The sequence below is a fragment of the Pezoporus wallicus genome, unplaced genomic scaffold (assembly GCF_028554395.1).
Source record: "Pezoporus wallicus isolate ANWC-B61680 ecotype Strahan unplaced genomic scaffold, APGP_CSIRO_Pwel_v1 contig_3365, whole genome shotgun sequence".
NCBI lineage: Eukaryota > Metazoa > Chordata > Aves > Psittaciformes > Psittacidae > Pezoporus > Pezoporus wallicus.
This window is the reverse complement of record NW_026640883.1, coordinates 652,501-669,509: the sequence shown is the minus strand read 5'-3', so window position 1 is coordinate 669,509 and position 17,009 is coordinate 652,501.

Genomic DNA, 17,009 nt, shown 5'->3' with positions numbered 1-17,009 from the left:
TTTTGGGATGGAGTGAAAACAAATATTGAAACCTTATCGGTTGTTATGACAGGTCTGAAACCTGCTTTGGCCATGGCTCATACCACCATGTCCAGGGGCAGGAGGTGGGATGCAGAGTGGAGTGTGCTCCCCAGAGAGAAGACTAGAGGGATCTGTTGGTGGACCCACAACAGTTTCCATGCAATCTCCCTCCAGGCACGATCCTTTGATGATCTGGTGGTATACGTGCACTTGAGCACCGCTGTGCTACACAGCAACGGGCAGAAGCAAGACTCACAGCAGTCAGGAAAGGGAGCGCACAGCCCGTGCTAGGACCATGGGTGCATTGTGTGTGCCAGCCCTGGGGAAACACATCACAGCCATGACAGAGAAAGCCCAGGGACAGGCAGAGGCACACCTGTAACATTATCCAGTGGAAAGGCTTTTCTGAGAGTGCTTGTGGCTGCAGACGCTGCCAAAGAGGCGAGGAGTGAGGATGGTGTCCTGTTGCTGAACATCGCCTGTGTCTCAGGAGCCAGTTTCTTTCTCTTCCTTGCAACAAGTGGAGGAAGAAGGTAAGAGGTGGGTCCTGACTCCCTAGTCCCCTTTCTGGAGGAAACCCTGGCTGTGGCTGATAACTTAGCTCAAACTGACCCTTGTGGGATGGGGGGAGTGGAGAACCGTCATCCAAGAGATGGGGTGGTGGGATTGGGTGTCTATTGCCTGGCAGTGCTACAGATGCTGCCTTGTGTAAATCTCATCCCAAAGTTATTTTTTCTTTCCTCGTTTCACCCTCCTTTCACTTTCAGAACACCCACCCTCCCCCTTCCCTCTTATTTACCTTTATTTTAAGGGCCAAAGGATATTTTCTGCATGGCAGCCACGGGACCTCAGGTGTCTCTGCAGCAGATGGAGAAAGGGGCTCTTGCCTGCCCCCCTGCCCTCCAAAAGATGGGGTCTAAGGCAAGACAATCCCTTACACAAGTGCCTTGAAACAAACAGGGAACAAAGCTTTTGGTGTTCCCCCCATGGCACCACGCCTTCAACAGATGAACCTGGTGCAAGGTGACCCTGGCCAGAGCTGCAGGACGGTGGCCACCTCTCCGGCCAGATTTGGGCACCCATGGGTGAGTCAGACAAGCAGGACTGGGGAGGGAGGCACAGCCTGCCCCCTACTCGCTCCTGTGCTACTGGGCGGGGGGAAGCTGCCGTCGAGCATCCTGCTGCCGGCCCTGGGGCCGCGCAGGACCGAACGGCGGGTACCGAGCTCCATCTAGGGGCCGGAGTGCGCCTGCCGCTGCCCCCTAGACCCTCCCGTCTGTGCCGGGTGTGGGGTGCTCCCAGGCAGCCCAGCCCCAGGTTACCCAGGAGGCAAGAAGAACAGGCAAACCCAGACCTGAGAGATTCGGGGGATGGATTCGCCCTAATTCAGGACTCCCCAGCAGGATTTAGAAGTGAGACTTTCCATGGATGTCCTCTCTTCATGTGGTGGGTAGAGCTGAAAGGAAATGTGGCTGGAAGGTACACGGGGGTGCTGACTGATGGCTGCTGAACACGAGCCAGCTTGTGCCCAGGCAGCCAAGATGGCCAACAGCATCCTAGCATGTAGCAGAAACAGTGCAGCCAGCAGAGGCAGGGAAGTGATTGTCCCCTGTACTTGGCACTGGTGAAGCCACACCTTGAATACTGTGTTCAGTTCTGGGCCCCTCACTTCAAGAGAGACATAGAGGTGCTAGAGCATGTCCTGAAAGGAAGTTGTAGTGACGTGGGGGTCAGTCTCTTCTCCCAGGTAAGAAGTGATAGGACAAGAGGTAATGGGCTCAAGCTGCACCAGGGGAGGTTTAGATAGGAGTTTAGGGAAGTTTCTTCACCAAAAGGGTGGTCAGGCACTGGCACAGGCTGCCCAGGGCAGTGGTGGGATCACCGTCCCTGGAAGTGTTCGAAACCCGTGTGGATGAGGCCCTCAGTGACACGGTTTAGCGGAGGACTTGGCAGTGCTGGGATAAGGGTTGGACTTGATGATCTTACAGATCTTTTGCAGCCTAGTTGATTCTGTGGTTCTAAGTTTGGGTGGGCTGGGCAGTGTCAGGATGCTGTGACTGTGCAGAACCACTGCTCAGGAATTTCAGCCACAATGAGGACACAAAGCTGAGACCCCCGTGAGCTTCTGACTCCCTGAGCTACAGCAAGGCACAGAGAAAGGGGTCTGGCTCCATGCCTCTCCTCCTGCCTCATGGGGTGCAATAAGAATTGTGGTCAAGCAGCTGGGATCTTTTAGCCACATTGCTCAAAGCAGGTGGCTGCAGCAGCTCTTTAGGCCAGCCAAAAAGCTCCTAGCATTAATCAAAAGAGAAAAAAAGTAAAGCCAAGAAATGCTAAACAAGATAAACAAGATAAGCAATGTTTTCCTCTTTGTGGCATAGGAAGTCAATAAAGCTCAAGGAAACCACCTGTATTTTATTATCACATATTCATATTTTTAATGCTATTAAAATAAGAGTCTGGGGTGAGCTGCAGGAAATCAAAGCATTTAATGGTGCAGACACAAACCCTCTCTCCTCCTTCCCCAAAGGTGATTTGAACCAGTTTAAGCAAATACAACTTCGTCTCTTAGAATAATTATGTGATTTGGAGACACTTTTCCTTGGCTCACATCAAATGGCTTTAATGGGGTCTGTGTGTGTATGTGTCTGTGTCTGTTTAACAAGTTATTGCTTTTTAAAGCTACATTTATTCCCCATATTCACCAGGAAAGTAATTCTCTCTGAGAAGGGATTATTTGTGTTCCACCATCACTTGGCATTTGTTCCACAGTGCATTTAGTAGTGAAAAGGTGCCCAGAGGGCAGAGGCCATGACGTGATCTGAAATGATACGCTGAAATTCAGGATAAACCTCCTCTGGGTGGTCTGCCAGCTGTGAACTTTCTCTTCTTTGTTTCCTAGCCTGGTTTCCAAAAGAAAAGCAAGAGTTTTGAGTGTGCTTGCATATGTGGGTGCATTCAGATGAGTTGGGGGGGGGGGGGGGGGTGTTGACCTCTGTCTAATAATTTTTTTCTTATCTGGCCCAATTTTGGCCAAATTTTGTCTGATTCCTTGGCCTTCCTCGAGTTCACGCTGAGCTCTGCCCTCCCTGTCTGTGTCCTCCTCACTGCCCTGCTCAAAATGAGACTTCCCTGGAGCAGAGGAGAGCTGGCAACAGTCCCTGCCAGCCTGTGATGGGAACCAGAAGGTGGACTTCACTCCTGCTACCACATGAGTGGCAGATGCCCTTGGTGATGTCACCTCACAGGTGACCCTGCTTGTCCCACAAGGACCTGTCCTTGTCCCACAAAGACCTGTCAGTGCCGGGGAAATAAGGGATGTTTTGGGGGCTGGGTGAGCATACAGGAGCCAGGCTGCATTTCCAGCCTCCCCAGACACAGCTGGGCTAGCCAAGGAGGGGTGCCCCAGACACTCATGGTGATGCTGAGACCACTTCCTAATGTACAGAATGGGAAGAAAGCTGTGATGAGTCAAATTGTTTGGGTTTAGTGGGAAGGAGGGCATGGGAATGCACAACAAATCTGCTGAAGTACATCATTTCCTACAGTGAGGAGAAAGCATTAGCTCTGTACCATAAAGCCCAGGTGAGTCCTGCTTGGTGCAGTCCTCAGTTGTGGTCGGATGCCTGGGGAGGCCAAACACCAAGCTATGGGCATGTCTGCCCTGAGCCATGCTCCTCTGGGAAGATGCTCCCTGGGTGAGCTGCTTCATTTACCAGTTGTGCTGGAGGCACAGGATTCTCCCAAGAAACTGAGCTCTGTCACTGAAGCAGCTAATTTCTCCTCACAGGTATTTGGCTGCTTCAGGGAAGGGTAAAGGGAAGTCTCACATGCAAGTAATCAGAGCAGTCTGGGGACCAAGGGGGGCTGTGACAGCTCAGCCACAACCAATCTGTTTCTTGGAGAGAAATATCACCAGCGCTGACATGGAGAGGTGCAAGACAGAGGGCTCACAGTTAAAGAATCAGGCTGTTCATGGCATAAATCTTGTGTTAACAGGGTGAAGAGATGGTCTCAGTAGGATGTCTCCATTCTCAGCCACCAGTACAAGGGAAGAGATCGGTACCACCAAGTGGGGAACCAGGAGGACGAGTGACATGCTGCTGTCTTCAGAGTGCCTTTGTCTAGCCACAGCCCTCATCTGGCCATGGAGTCGTGGAGCTGAGCTGGCTCCAGCAGAAGTCGCAGAGCAACCTCCTCCATGGGATGCTAGTGCAAAGGCCACTGTCTCTCTGGTGCTCTGGTGACCACTGCAGCCCCAGGTACCTGCAAAAGGAACCCAGGGAACACTGCCCCAGCAGCAGGATCAAGTTATTCCACCAAAGTGAGCACCAGCGTTGCAAAGAAACATTCAGGGCTGCAGTGAAGAAAGTTTGAGCTATTTAGTTGGGCCAGAGCACTGGCTTTGGTTTGCAGGTCTCCTCTCCCAGAACCAAATGTCTTGGAGCCTGGCATTGCTGAATCTTTCCAGGAGGGTAAAGTAATCCAGAAATGGGGTAGGAATATGAAATGTTTCAGTGACTCGTTTGGGTGAAAGATTATTGTGTTTTGTGACTGCAAGAGATCCTTCTTACAATACATCTGACCTACCAGATCACTCAGACACGACATCTTTCAGGCTGCTCCTTCCTCTTCACTTGTAGTTAATCTCCGAGAGGGATGTCAGCATTTGACTCAAGGGGCCCTTTGATGGAGAACCTACCCATCTATCCCAGCTCTACAAGGCTTCTAGCATGTTAAAAGCTGCAACTTTAACCCCAAATTGCTTTGTGTCACATCCTGAACTCATCAACTCTTTTGTGTCTCTTCAAGATTAAAGCAGCAGATTCCAGTGGAAGTAGGTTTTGTCCCCATGTAGCTTAAATCTTTTAATGTAGAAGAAATCAGATCAATTTTCACATCCTTTGTATCTGCAACAGCTGTGATTGCCAACAGCTGCAGTCCCTGTTCTGACATAAAGCCATCGAGAAGTGCTATTGCTCTCTGTTGACCTTCCATCTCTTTACAAAATCAGAGCAAACCACTCCAGCTCTCTGTAAATGGTCTCTCCTGCTCTTGGCCTTCATCACCTGCATCACCCAATGCTCTGACAAGACCTTGCCCTTGAGTGTTGTGAGGGAGCTGGAAAGTGTGGGTTTCCCAGGAGGAAAGAGCCTCAGCTCCTTTGCTGTAGGTTATCACTGGGGTTATTCACTGACATCAGACTAACAAACTGAGTTGAATTCCTCCTAGATGATCTCATGCCACTACACCAGTGCTGAAACTGGGGACAGTGAGGAGGGGTTTTGACAACCATGTTTTCAGGTGTGGTAATGCAGTAATGGAAACGTAATGGGCCCATTATGGCATTTGTACTGGAGTGAGGTACCCTGAAACACACCGTTGCAGACTGATTGCTGTTAGAAAGTGTGTTAGCAGCACGGGTCCATCCAGACTTTTCCCTCCCTTGTAATCCCATTCCTCAGGAGGTTGTTCACTCACATATTTCACAATTAAAAATTAATTACAGGCTTTGCCTCAGACTTCTCTCCAAGGTACATGGTGCTGAGCCACCCAGGCATCCCCATGTCACCCACGGTGGCAGGATGCAGAGTAAAGGATGGGTCTTTTCAGTGGAAGTGCTGAGTTCTGATGCCAGGGTGGAAATGATTCATTTTAATCATCCAAGGTGCATTTTCTGAACCTTTCAGCCTGGGACAGCCCTGTATGGACAGAAGCACTTGAACATCCTGAAGCATCACAGTGAATTGGACACGGCATGAAATCTGGCCTCAGTTTTCCCCTTGAGATGGACATTTGATCATTGCAGCATCCCTCTCAGGAGTTTGTCTGAGGCTCTGATGATATCTGCCTGAACAGAATATGCAGCTGCATGGATCTGATCCCCCTTTGCCAATCTCCTGACTGGAAGAAGGGAGTACTGTGGGATTTACAGGTGGAGAAGCCATACCTGGACTGCAGCACTCCCCACATTTATAGCAGAAAAGGCCCTTGTCCCCACACTTACATGGTGGCCTGCAAGCTGCTTGTCATGATGGTTTCCCATGGCAATGCAGCTTCCATGGAACTGGGTGGTAAGAGGCTGGTGATAATAGCCTAGGTTCTCCCCATGCTCCAGCCTGAGGAATGCCCTGGCATTCAGAGTGCCAGCCTTGTCCTCTGCTCCTTCCCAGCCCTGGTGCAGCACTTCCTCCCAGCAGAACCCCAGGCAGGAGGGGCTTGGTGGCATCCCTTTACTCTGCAGACAGCAGCAGACAGGGATAAGGTAACTAATTCCAGAAATGACTCCAGCCATCAATTCCTTGAGTGATTTGGTGGGAGAGGTTTGAATGATCAGCCAAGCCTCACGCATGCTCCCTGCCATTCACTTGGGCTTGAATTACCCTTTTATTTTACTTCCTCCTTGTTCTCATTGCCACACCACTCAAACTAAAATTATTCGCCTACAACCGCAAACGCAGGGATATATCACCGGGAGTGCTGTAGGGCTGTCGCCATATATAATGCTCTGAGCTCAATATTTATAGACCTACATAGGGCACAAATCATATCCCGAACGCCCGCTGAGCTGGAGAGCTAGGTATAAACTCCAGAAATATCGCAAGCCATTGCTCACAAGAGACTGCCCGGCAGACCCGCTGGCCGTACATCACGCTGTAATGCCATCCGAGTCTGTGCTCAGTGCTGGAGTGGATCAGAGGTCACTGCCAAGCTTTTCTTCCATAAATCCTGGGCGCTCGCTCTCAGCAAGGTTAGGGGATGAGAGAGCCCTGCTCTGAGTGCTCCTTCCTTCTGCTTGCTGCTCCTGACACTGAGGTGTCCTGGCACCATATGTGGGTGTTTATCCTGGGGTCTTGTCCTCCCTTCTCCCTCTCTGCTATAGGAACCAGAGAGGAAAGGGAGGAGGGATGTTATGGTTCTCACAGCACAACTACAAGCTATGAGAGCTGATAGCTTGTCTGAAAGGTCCTCTCACTGGGTGCTGGGGGAGTCTGAGCCCTTCTTCTTCTCACCCCTCTGGGTCACATTTTCTGTTGTTCCCTCCACTGTGCCAGGACATGAATTTTCTCCAAATCCCGCATCAAACCCCATATGACTAAAGGCACTCAGCAGCCTGCCTAAAGCACATAACAAAGACATGGGCATCAGTTCCAAGATAGGTCCCTCTGTCATCGCTTTCTCTCCTCTTCTCATTTCCCCTTTTCCAGCTTTTCTCCTTGGCTTGGCTGGAGCTGATGATTCCCTGGGGATGGGGAACAGGGCAGACCAGGGCAGACCCTGATGCTCTTCCTACCCTTTGTAGTCCGCACCCTCTTGTGCTGATGACCTGCAGCAGATGTAGAAGATCCAGATTAGACCTGATACAATGAGCGTGTGAAGCCCCTCTGAAGCAGGAGAGCAGTGACATGTTCTTTTTTGCCTAAGAAATCACCAGCCAGTCACTTGTATTTCTGAGCCGAGTGTGATGGACTTGAGCTAACCAGTCTATGGCTCTCCCTTCTCCCCCAGCAGCGTGGCAGGCAGACTCTGACATTAAGCAAAATAAAATCCAACCCTTAGCATTAAGTAAAACTCCCAGCGTGATGGGTTTGTGGCTTGCAGCAACATCTCAGCAGGGGCGTGTTAAAGCCGGTCTCCAGCGAGTGGAAGAATGAAGCTTTGCAAAACCCTGACGAGGCAAAGCTCCTAAAATAACAATTGAATTAAACTTAATTCATTTTCACTTAATACCCTAATAGTGCCTTTAGCAAATGAATCTATTATTAATTTGAGGAGGAAAATGGGGAGGTGCAGTCTGGATGCAACTCACATCGCCTTACTGAAAGAAACTTTGGTGAAAATAAAAAAAGCCATGGGAAGAAATGCAAACAGTTCAGATTTTCCATGTGGGATGAAACACCCTCAAACCCAGACAGTCTCACATTCTTCAAGATGTGCCCCAGACTCCAGTGTGCAAAACCATCTCTTTTTTGCTAAGTGCTGGGCACTTGTTGGGCTTGTCAGGGTTAGACACTTGGTCACATCCAGCATCTGTGGCTGGCAGGCCAAGCTCTTCCTATCCTCTTCTTCTACAGATTTTTGTGCATCTCTGAGGCATTTGAACCCCAGATGCTTGCTTTCCCCCTCATCAGCTCAGTGTGCAGGGTTTGAAGCACTCTCCTTCAAAAACTCCCTTTTGTTTCCATGGATGATGTGTCATTGTGAGCCCTTCCCTCAGGAAAGCTGAGCTAAACCCCTACTGCCAGCCCTGACTCAGTGGGACATGCAAGTGCAAGTTCAAGGTGGCCCTGCACCATGGCAGCCCTGGACACTCATCCCTATCAGCCTCCAATCACATGCCTGATTCCCAGCCATGTCTCCTGTTTGTTTGCGCCCACCCTCATTTCTGCTGGAAGTGGAATTCAGCAAGGCCCTGACTACCAAGATTTTCTTTGTTGGGGCTGCAGATCAGCGTGTCAGAAGGGGCATCCCACAGCTCTTCCCCTCAGACTCCCCAGCAAAGAGGGAATACCTCATGGTCCCACACTCCAGGGAGGAATGGTCAACCAGGGCAAGCAGCAGACGGACCCAGGACCCATCCCAATGCTGTTCCACAACTCTCCTGCTCTGAGCCTCAGGCTCTGCAAACCAGGAGCAAAGACTTCTCTGAAATGGCCATGCAGGCACTGAACTACACTTCCCAGTAGGCCACAGAGAAAGGGCCCTCCTTGTATCAAAAGCCTCCATTAGACTTGCTCGATGGGGATGGGGACAGCTGGGGGATTTCAGGATTTGAGGGCTAGAGGCAGCCGCTGTTCACTGCTTTGTAAGAAACAGCCATAGCAGGCATTAGAGCAAAATTAATTTCCTCTTTTAATGCAGCTCTCCTCTGTCGCTCCTGGCTCTGCAGTCTTCCTCCCAGAGCTCTAGAAAATAGCCCAGACAGGCTTTGCAAGGTTGCCTCACCCTCTGTCTTGCTTGGAGGCAGGCTCTGCTCCGGCTAATCCTCTCCTGACAGACCTTTCTGTCTCTCTTGCTCATAGAAACCTTTCTCCACCTGCCCAGGTTAGGGCAGCAGCTTCTTAGCTTTAAGAAAAAGAAGAAATATTCTTACTAAGACACAGCTTTCCAAAACTCTCTGCTCTTCCCATCAATTAGAACTGCTTAATTATAGAGTTATTCTATCAAAACCCAATGAGAAAATTCCTGGGACAGCAAGCATCCATCCTTCCTAGTTGCAGCCTCTCTGCTACCAATAAGTGCTGCTGCTTCTCTTTCTTGCTGCCAGGCAAGGAGAAGTGATATTTAGAGCCTGTGTCTGCAGCAGGGACAGGAGGCAGGTGAGAAATAACTTGACTGGGACATTTTCCCATAATGTGAAGAATTCGCACATCTAGCTATTGCTTTGCACCTTTCTGCTGCTGGCGAGCCACACCTCTTGACTGACTCTGAAAGACTTTCAGAACTATTCCAAATAAAACCCAGCTCTACTTTCAAAAGCAAGGATTAATGGGAAAACAATTAGCAGACCTGTGGAGTACTCCATCAAAATCTGTCCATCAGAGGGTTTGTTGCTGGCTTTTTTAATTCATTGCAGATGGAGAAGAATATGAGCTGTAGAGAGTGAACTCCACCACCTCTGGGCTGCCATGAGCCATTCACCTTATAAGAAATGGGTTTTCTTAGGCATTACTGCTTTGAAGGGAGATCCCTGCCTTGGGTGAGAGTCCTAGGTAATCATTTGTTAAAGCTTGTGGATGGACTTCAGCATCCAGCATGTGCCAGACCCACACCCAGTAGGAAACAGCGGAAACCAGTCCAGTCCTGGTGAGGCGAGCATCTAAGGTGCTGTGTGGCACCACCAAGTTTACCCTGAGTGTTGTGCAGCAGCAAGGCTCCCTCTGACTGAGTCCTGGGGGCTCTCAAGACCAGCGAAGGCCATCAGGAGGACCTTGCAAACAGCCTCTGACAGGACATCGAGTGCCTTTCAGGGAGCATTGCTGAGCACTTGTGCCTTGCTTTGAAGGTGCCTGCTGGGAGAGGAGCAAGCCATAGCCCATGCTGTGCACAAAGTCTCCTGACATGTTTGCAGGTAGCATATCTGCCCAGTTTCCCTCACCCAAAGTTTTCTTGTCCAACCCTTTTCTTCTCTGGAAAATAATCCTCATCCTCCCTTCTGTAAAGGGGAACCTAGAAAGGCACTGAAATCAAGGGCTGTGACACAGCAGAATGGAAGGCAGGAGAGCCTGGGAAGCTTTCCCTAGGGAGCTCTACTTCACCAATCCTTCGACTTTCTTATCATCAAAGCCATTGCAAAAGGGTTTTAGTGGAGAGACTTGTCACCACTTCAAAGTGAGGTGCTTCAGAGCCAAGCCCTGGCCATCTCACTCCAGCCATTGGTTACTGGAGCGGGTGGTCCTGATGACAGCCCCAAGTTATCAGTTGTTATTTCTTCTCACTTTGGGATGACTTGCATCCAGCACTGCTAACTATCCTTTTTCTTTCCCCTGATATTGTCATGGGTCAAATAGGGCAAATTCCCTTCCCCTTGGCCATGGTTTCTGCACCTTGAGATGGGCAGGGCACAAGGAATGAAGGCAGGAGCTGTTTTGCAACCTTGCTCCTAGATGTCACAGCTGATTCCCCCTGCAGGCGAAGAAACAGAGAAGGGAGTGAGAGAAATGAAAGCTATTAGTATCAAATAATTAAGGGCTATGGTTGAATTAGGTGAAGAACAAATGGGACTATTTAGGAAAAGCATTAGTGGATCATAAAATAATGTGATATTAAGAAATGAGATATAGCAGCTGATTACAGGCTGTGTGACACTGGCTTTATATTGCTGCTTGTGCTGATGGGCTTGGAAGTTGCTTGGCTGCTCCAGTTTATTTTGCTGTGCTGGAAAGTGCTGATGGATGAGGAGCATACTGGAGCAGCAGCCAGGGGTTTGTTTGGATCATCATTGAATCATAGCATAATTCAGGCTGGAAGTGACCTCAGGGAGTTTGTGATCCAGACCTCATTCTGAGGAGGACTCACTGCTGCTAGCTAAGGTCAGGGTGCCCAGTTCTGAATATCTCCAAGAGTGGTGACTCCGAAGTCTGAACCCTGTTCAGTATTTAACTACAGTTCATGTGGCAAGTCTCTTTCCCTAATATCTAATCAGTGTTTTCCTTGATGCAACTGTGTCCTTTGCTCCTGGTGTCCATTGCCCCTTAGCCTTTCCCTGTACTCCAAGAACAGTCTGTCTCCGTTGCCTCTAACACCCCACCAATCACCCCCAGCATGGGTATAGGTGCCCATGCAAGAGATATGTGAGCACACCACAATGCCTGAGGGAGCTGCCAGCTTGAGCATAAAGGAATGTGACTTATGATACCCCCTACACTCAAGGCTTCAATACTTCCACAAAAAAAAAAATGTTGCACATAATATTTTCCTTCAAATTATTATTTTTCTGAAACTCCCTCACTGGAAGTAAAGTGGCTGTAATCATCATTTTTGTGATTCAGAGGCTGGACCATCACCTGGGGCTAGTGCCCATGTAACCAAGAGCAGAAAATAGCCTGGGGACAGTGTCTGTCTGTCAGCTGTATGGTCAGCACATGCATAGCACTTGCTGCTTGTGACTCTGCCACCCTCAGAGCAAGGTGCACATGATCCCCTGACCAGTGAAGGGAGGACACTGACGATTTGATACCAAACACTGATGTTTTGGGAGGTTTGCTACATTTTAGAACTGCAGCAGCAGTTCAGTTTAGAACTACAGAGAAGCAGGTCGAAGTCTGGGATGTGCTTGTGCATGGAACAGTCATGCAATGGCATCACTGCCATTGATAACTGAGAGCAGTGCTGCTACCCGCCAGCCTGCCCTGCTACTGCTGGGAGAGCAGGGAGCGCACAGGCCAGTTCCTTCATGCAGTTATGTTCAAAAGCTGCTCCAGATCCCTAAGAAGCCCCTGCTGCACTTGGAAATGCAGACAGGCAGTACCAAACGAAGGCTAGAGGTGACCCTGGATGCAAAAGAGCTGTGTACATGCACCAAGAAGCACTCTGAAGTTCAGTTTTCCAAGCCAGCAGGATTCAAAGCACTCACAGTCTGAATTTCCTGTGGGTGTCGCGTCTCTGGTCACATTTTGGTCGAAATTCAACAAGACATTTAAATTTGGGGGACAGGGACTGAGGGGTATGCATGGTGTGCCCACAAAGGAAGAGCTGCCTGATGCTTCCCTGCTCACCTGCTGTTTCTCAGAGTGGCCAGGTCATGCCTGTACCTGACTTTCACCTTCTTGTCCCTAAGATCTGTGGCACTGGTGTCTGGTTTTAACAGCTTCTCTGAAATCACTGTGAACCAGGGGATGGCTCTCACCCTTCAGCCTGTGTTTCTAGGGTAGCATCCTGCTTCCTCAGCTCCTCATATGGGTCAGGGGGGCAATGTGCTTCTTCAGTGTGTGCCGTTAGTAGCGTCACAAGCCCTGGGAAAAAGCGACTTGTTTCCTCTGCGGGACACGAAGCCGCTGCTCAGCTGGCAGAAGGGATGCTATGGGGAGTTCCGCTCACAAAACCCTTCCGCTTTTTACCTCTTCACCTTCAGAAGGGGGTTGTCCCTTATTAGGAACGCCCGTCGCTAGGCAGCACGCCCTGCTCTGTCCCACAAGGTGGGGTGAGCAGCCGCGTTTCGGGGAACGGGGAAGCAGCGGCGGCGCGGCCTGCAGAGGTCCCCCTCGCCTAAGCTTTGAGAGCAGGGCAGGCGGCAGAGCCGAGCCGGCGCTACCGGGCGGGGGGCGGGCCGGGAAGCACTGACGGGGCGGACGGCACCTGTGGGAGGAAGCACCGGCGGGGCAGGGCCTCCCCTCGCATCCCCCGTCCCCAGTCCCGCCTCCACTGCCCGGAGCAAAGCGGCGTTGGGATTCCCAGGGTTGGTCGGGGGGATGTGGTGAGATGTAGCTGGAGAAGCGGCGGTCTTAGGTGGGATAGCAGGAAGGCAGGAAAATGAGCAACTGGACTAACCAGCCCTGTAGCGAGGGGGGCAGGTCTTGGCGGCTCGGCTTGCCCTGCCAAGGATGCCCCCGGAGCAGAAGGTGGCCAAGGGCTGGTGGGCAACAGTGTCACTTTGGATCATGCCAAGAGCGGAAGGCAAGGCTTGACAGAAGCTGAGGGGGCAGGACAGGACACGACACTCCTCTTTCACAGCTGCTCACGGCCCCAGTCTTTGCCCCATCTTTGTGGTAGATTTGGAGCCCATGTTAGTACTGTGACTGCTCCGTCTTGGCAGTGTATGGAAACTGGGGGAACAACGACTGTCCCCAGTAGCATTAAAAGGTACTACCTACTGGGGACTCTCCAGAGAGGAAAAAAGTGTCATTCTTTCCTGTCCTCCATGGCAGCTTAAAGCAGGGGTACCATAAGCAGCTGGAAGTGTGTCTCCATGCCCAGCCAAGGCTGTACCCCTGCAGGGTGCATGCTGCTTCTTCCAGCCTTGCTGCAAGGCCAGTCCGGGCAAGGCAGGGGTGTGCAGGATGTACAGGGTGCCCTGGGCTCCACTCATGTCCTGGATCCCCACCACAGCTTGCCTGTTTATGCTCGCAGGCCTCCCCTTGCTTTCAGTGCATGGGCAATGGTCACCCTGCCCTCACCGGCAGCCAGAGCACTTGTGTTTGGTGCTCAGGGTTTGGGCATGAGGACAGTGCTATGCCTTCTTTTAATTCCCTGCTTTTAAAGAAAAACCAAATAGGGGACAAGATGATCCATCCACACAGGTGTCAGTACCTGGGATTTTTCCCGTGGTTGCTAAGACATGAGTTGCCAGCACCAGCAAACTCCTCCTGAGCATGAGCTGGTGTTTAGGAACAAGTGGCCTCCTCACAGCCAGCAAGTCTCCTGTTTAGCCACGTCACTTTTCCACCAAATATCATGTTCCCGTTCTCAAGGACATGACCAGGTTGTTTGGTTTTCGTTTGTTGTTTTTTGTTGGTTGTTTTTTTTTTTTTTTTGGGGGGGGGGGGGGGGGAGGCTTGAGGGAAAGAAGAACAGCAGCCAACTAATGGTGTAAGTAGGGGAAAACCCTGTGATAGGGTCCTCTGGGGGAATTATCACAGACTCGGAGTTTCTGCTGTGCCTTGCCCTGTGCTGTCCTGTTCTCACTGCTCTGTCCTCTGAGCACGGTGTGAGTCCCCTCTAAGGAGAAAATTATTTCTGTAATAAATGGGGGAAGGGGTGTGTGTTGTGTGTGTGTGTGTGTAGGAGCCGAGAGGAATATTGGCTTTGTCAGGAAAGGACAGATCAGAATTGATTTATTTGAATGAATTCGACATCTTGGAAAACCCAGTCTGGTTGTAATAATAATGTTTGTGAGGTTAAGGAGCATTTGTGCAACAGTGTGGTCCTGGTTCTGTGTGGCCTTGGCATTGCCTTGGGCTATGAGCCCTCTGCATTTCGCTGAGTGCCCTGAATGTGTTTCCAGCAGTGGGCTAGTGGGTCTGTAAGAAGAGAAGTGGAACTGGTGTTGGGGAGGGTGGGCTTGCTGCGGGTGGTGGGGAGGGGCCTCTGGGTCCCTGAGAGCGGGTGCATTTGCAGACTGGGAAACTCTTCAAAGCATCTGTAATCCTGGGGTTACAGCCCCGGTGCAGCGAAACCACCCCTCTTCCTTGTGCTGCTCTGCCCGCACCCCTGCCCAGGCCAGGCACCGGGAGGGGTACGGGGGGCTCCCACGGGGCACAGCGGGACAGGCAGTCACTCACCGACTGCCCCCAGGACAAGGAGCCACAAGGGCTCCCCCGGTGTGCAGGCTGCTGGGACCGCCTGCACCCTCTCACGGGGATTTTTGCTCTGGATTTAGGGGGAGGTGGGTGCTGGGGGTGCTGTGGAGGTGCAGCCCATCTACCCGGTAGTCAGGACACCTCGAAGAGGTGGGGGGGATGTTCGCTGCAGCATCGGAGGTTGCCTGCATCCCTCTGAGGGACACCCACCAAGTCAGGGAAAACTACAACACCACCCCCCCCCCCCCCCCCCCCCATTTACAGTCCCTAAACCCGGGGAGGGGCTGGGGGGGCTGAGAGGCAGAGAGGGACCCAGCACGGGCTTCCCCGGCCGTGGGGCTCACGCGTGAACTTGGGCCGGCCCCTCGCTCCCTTCCCCTCCGCTGCCGCTCGGTTCCCGCAGCCCCCCCGCGTCTTTCTGCCGGCGGAGCCGTCCCCGGGTTGGGGAGGGTTAGCAGGGGGGAGCTGTCTTGTTCGGGAAATGGGAGACAGGGGTTGGGAAGGAGGGAGAAAAGCTTTTGCCAGAGGAAATCGATATCCCGTGAAAAGTAATTATTGAAGCATAAATTTATCATAAGGGTGATCACCAATAAAACATCTCTTGGCGACGTTTTAATTTAAAATCAAATTCGAAAAGGCTCCCCTCCCCCTTCCAAAAAAAAATCCTTAACAAGCAGAAAAATAACTGCAGCCCTTGGAACACTTCATTATACGTTCAAAGAGAGCTCCATCATCTTCGCACCGACGCCGGGCTCTGCTCTTCTGATGGATCCAATGCAGCTGATTTATGGAAATGGCTTGCAAATCCATAAATGTAGTTTGCAGTGACAGCCGTGCATATCACTAGTAATTCCTTTAAAGTATGCAAAGAAAAATGATTCATATCTGGTTGGACCCTGCCTTTTCCAAGGGTCGCCACTCTTGAGTCTTGATGTGTTTGTCTGGATTGGTTTCCCTCTTGATTTCTTTTTTTAACTCGGTGATGGATGAGGCTGAGATCTTAGAGCTGAAGCCCGGAACCCCGAGACCGCCGGCGAGGGAAGGGTTAAGCCTATGGGAAGGCGGTTTTGCCCCGCCGTCCCAGGGGACACGCGTGGGTCGGACGCGACACGCATTACCGCACTCGGTGTTGTGTCCCCCGCGCTTTTCTCTGCACACTCCCCCCCGCCCCGGGTTTCAGCCCCAGGTCCCGAAAGCTTAATTGTGAGAATTAATTAGTCCTCCACGTCGGGTTTCTGCAGGGCGAGTGGAGGGGGATGCTGGAGGGAAGTGTGCCTGTGCCTCAGTTTCCCCACCTGCAAGCGGGGCAGCAGCTCGCCCGTGTCGGGGCAGGCGGGGTATTCCTCTGTGCCCCTCCCGGTTCTCTTCCTGCACAACCCTAGCGCACAGGGCTGGGCCGGCTCGCACCGGGCAGGGGCAAACCGTCATGGGGGGAGGGGGGCGAGGATGGAGCAAAATTAGGAGATCTCGAAAATTTTTTCCTGGTTTTCGCAGTTATCCCAGGCACCCCCACCCCTCTTTGTCTCCCCAAAGATCCTCCTCCAGCGGTATCTCTGCTAATGCATTTATTAGGCTTCATGATGCAATAACCAGAAGCAGCCAGAAAATGTAGCATATTTCCACATTATCATCCAATTTCCCTTCCTGGGTATTTAGTTCAACTCTTTAACACCAGCCACATAATTAGAATTTGGATTTCCATTAATTTTCCTTGGGCCTGCAACCATCTTAAGATCACACTGGTAATTAACGTGATACATCACTAATTTCACCAAGCCCAGTGTAAGCAGGAGCTCCCTCTCCTACCCTCCCTCATTCCCTCCCTCCCGGCGGGCAGGACTGGGGGGGTGTGGGGTGACGCTGGGGGTCGAGGGGTCCCCGGCGGTGGCAGTGGGGGGCTCTGCCTCCCCCCCCGGCCCCTCCAGGGAGCGGAGCCCGGTCCCGCCAAATCCTCCGCCTTTGCCACGGAAAATACACTTTTCTTTCCAGTAAATTTAACAATTAAAAATATTTATCGGTAGCAGATTTACGTTGTTGTATCTCCAGTCTTGGGGCATATTGGTAGACTATTAAGACTAATTAGCATCCTTTCTGCATGCAGATTTACTAAGCTGATTGCAGTATAACTCATCCCTAAAAGCCCCTATCCCTTCGCATTTGCGGAGTGTAGCTGAAGGCAAGGCCCTTCCGTCTCTCTCTGAGCTTGCAAGCAGCTCACGTTAGCCGGGCCTTTTGCTAAGTAAACTTTAA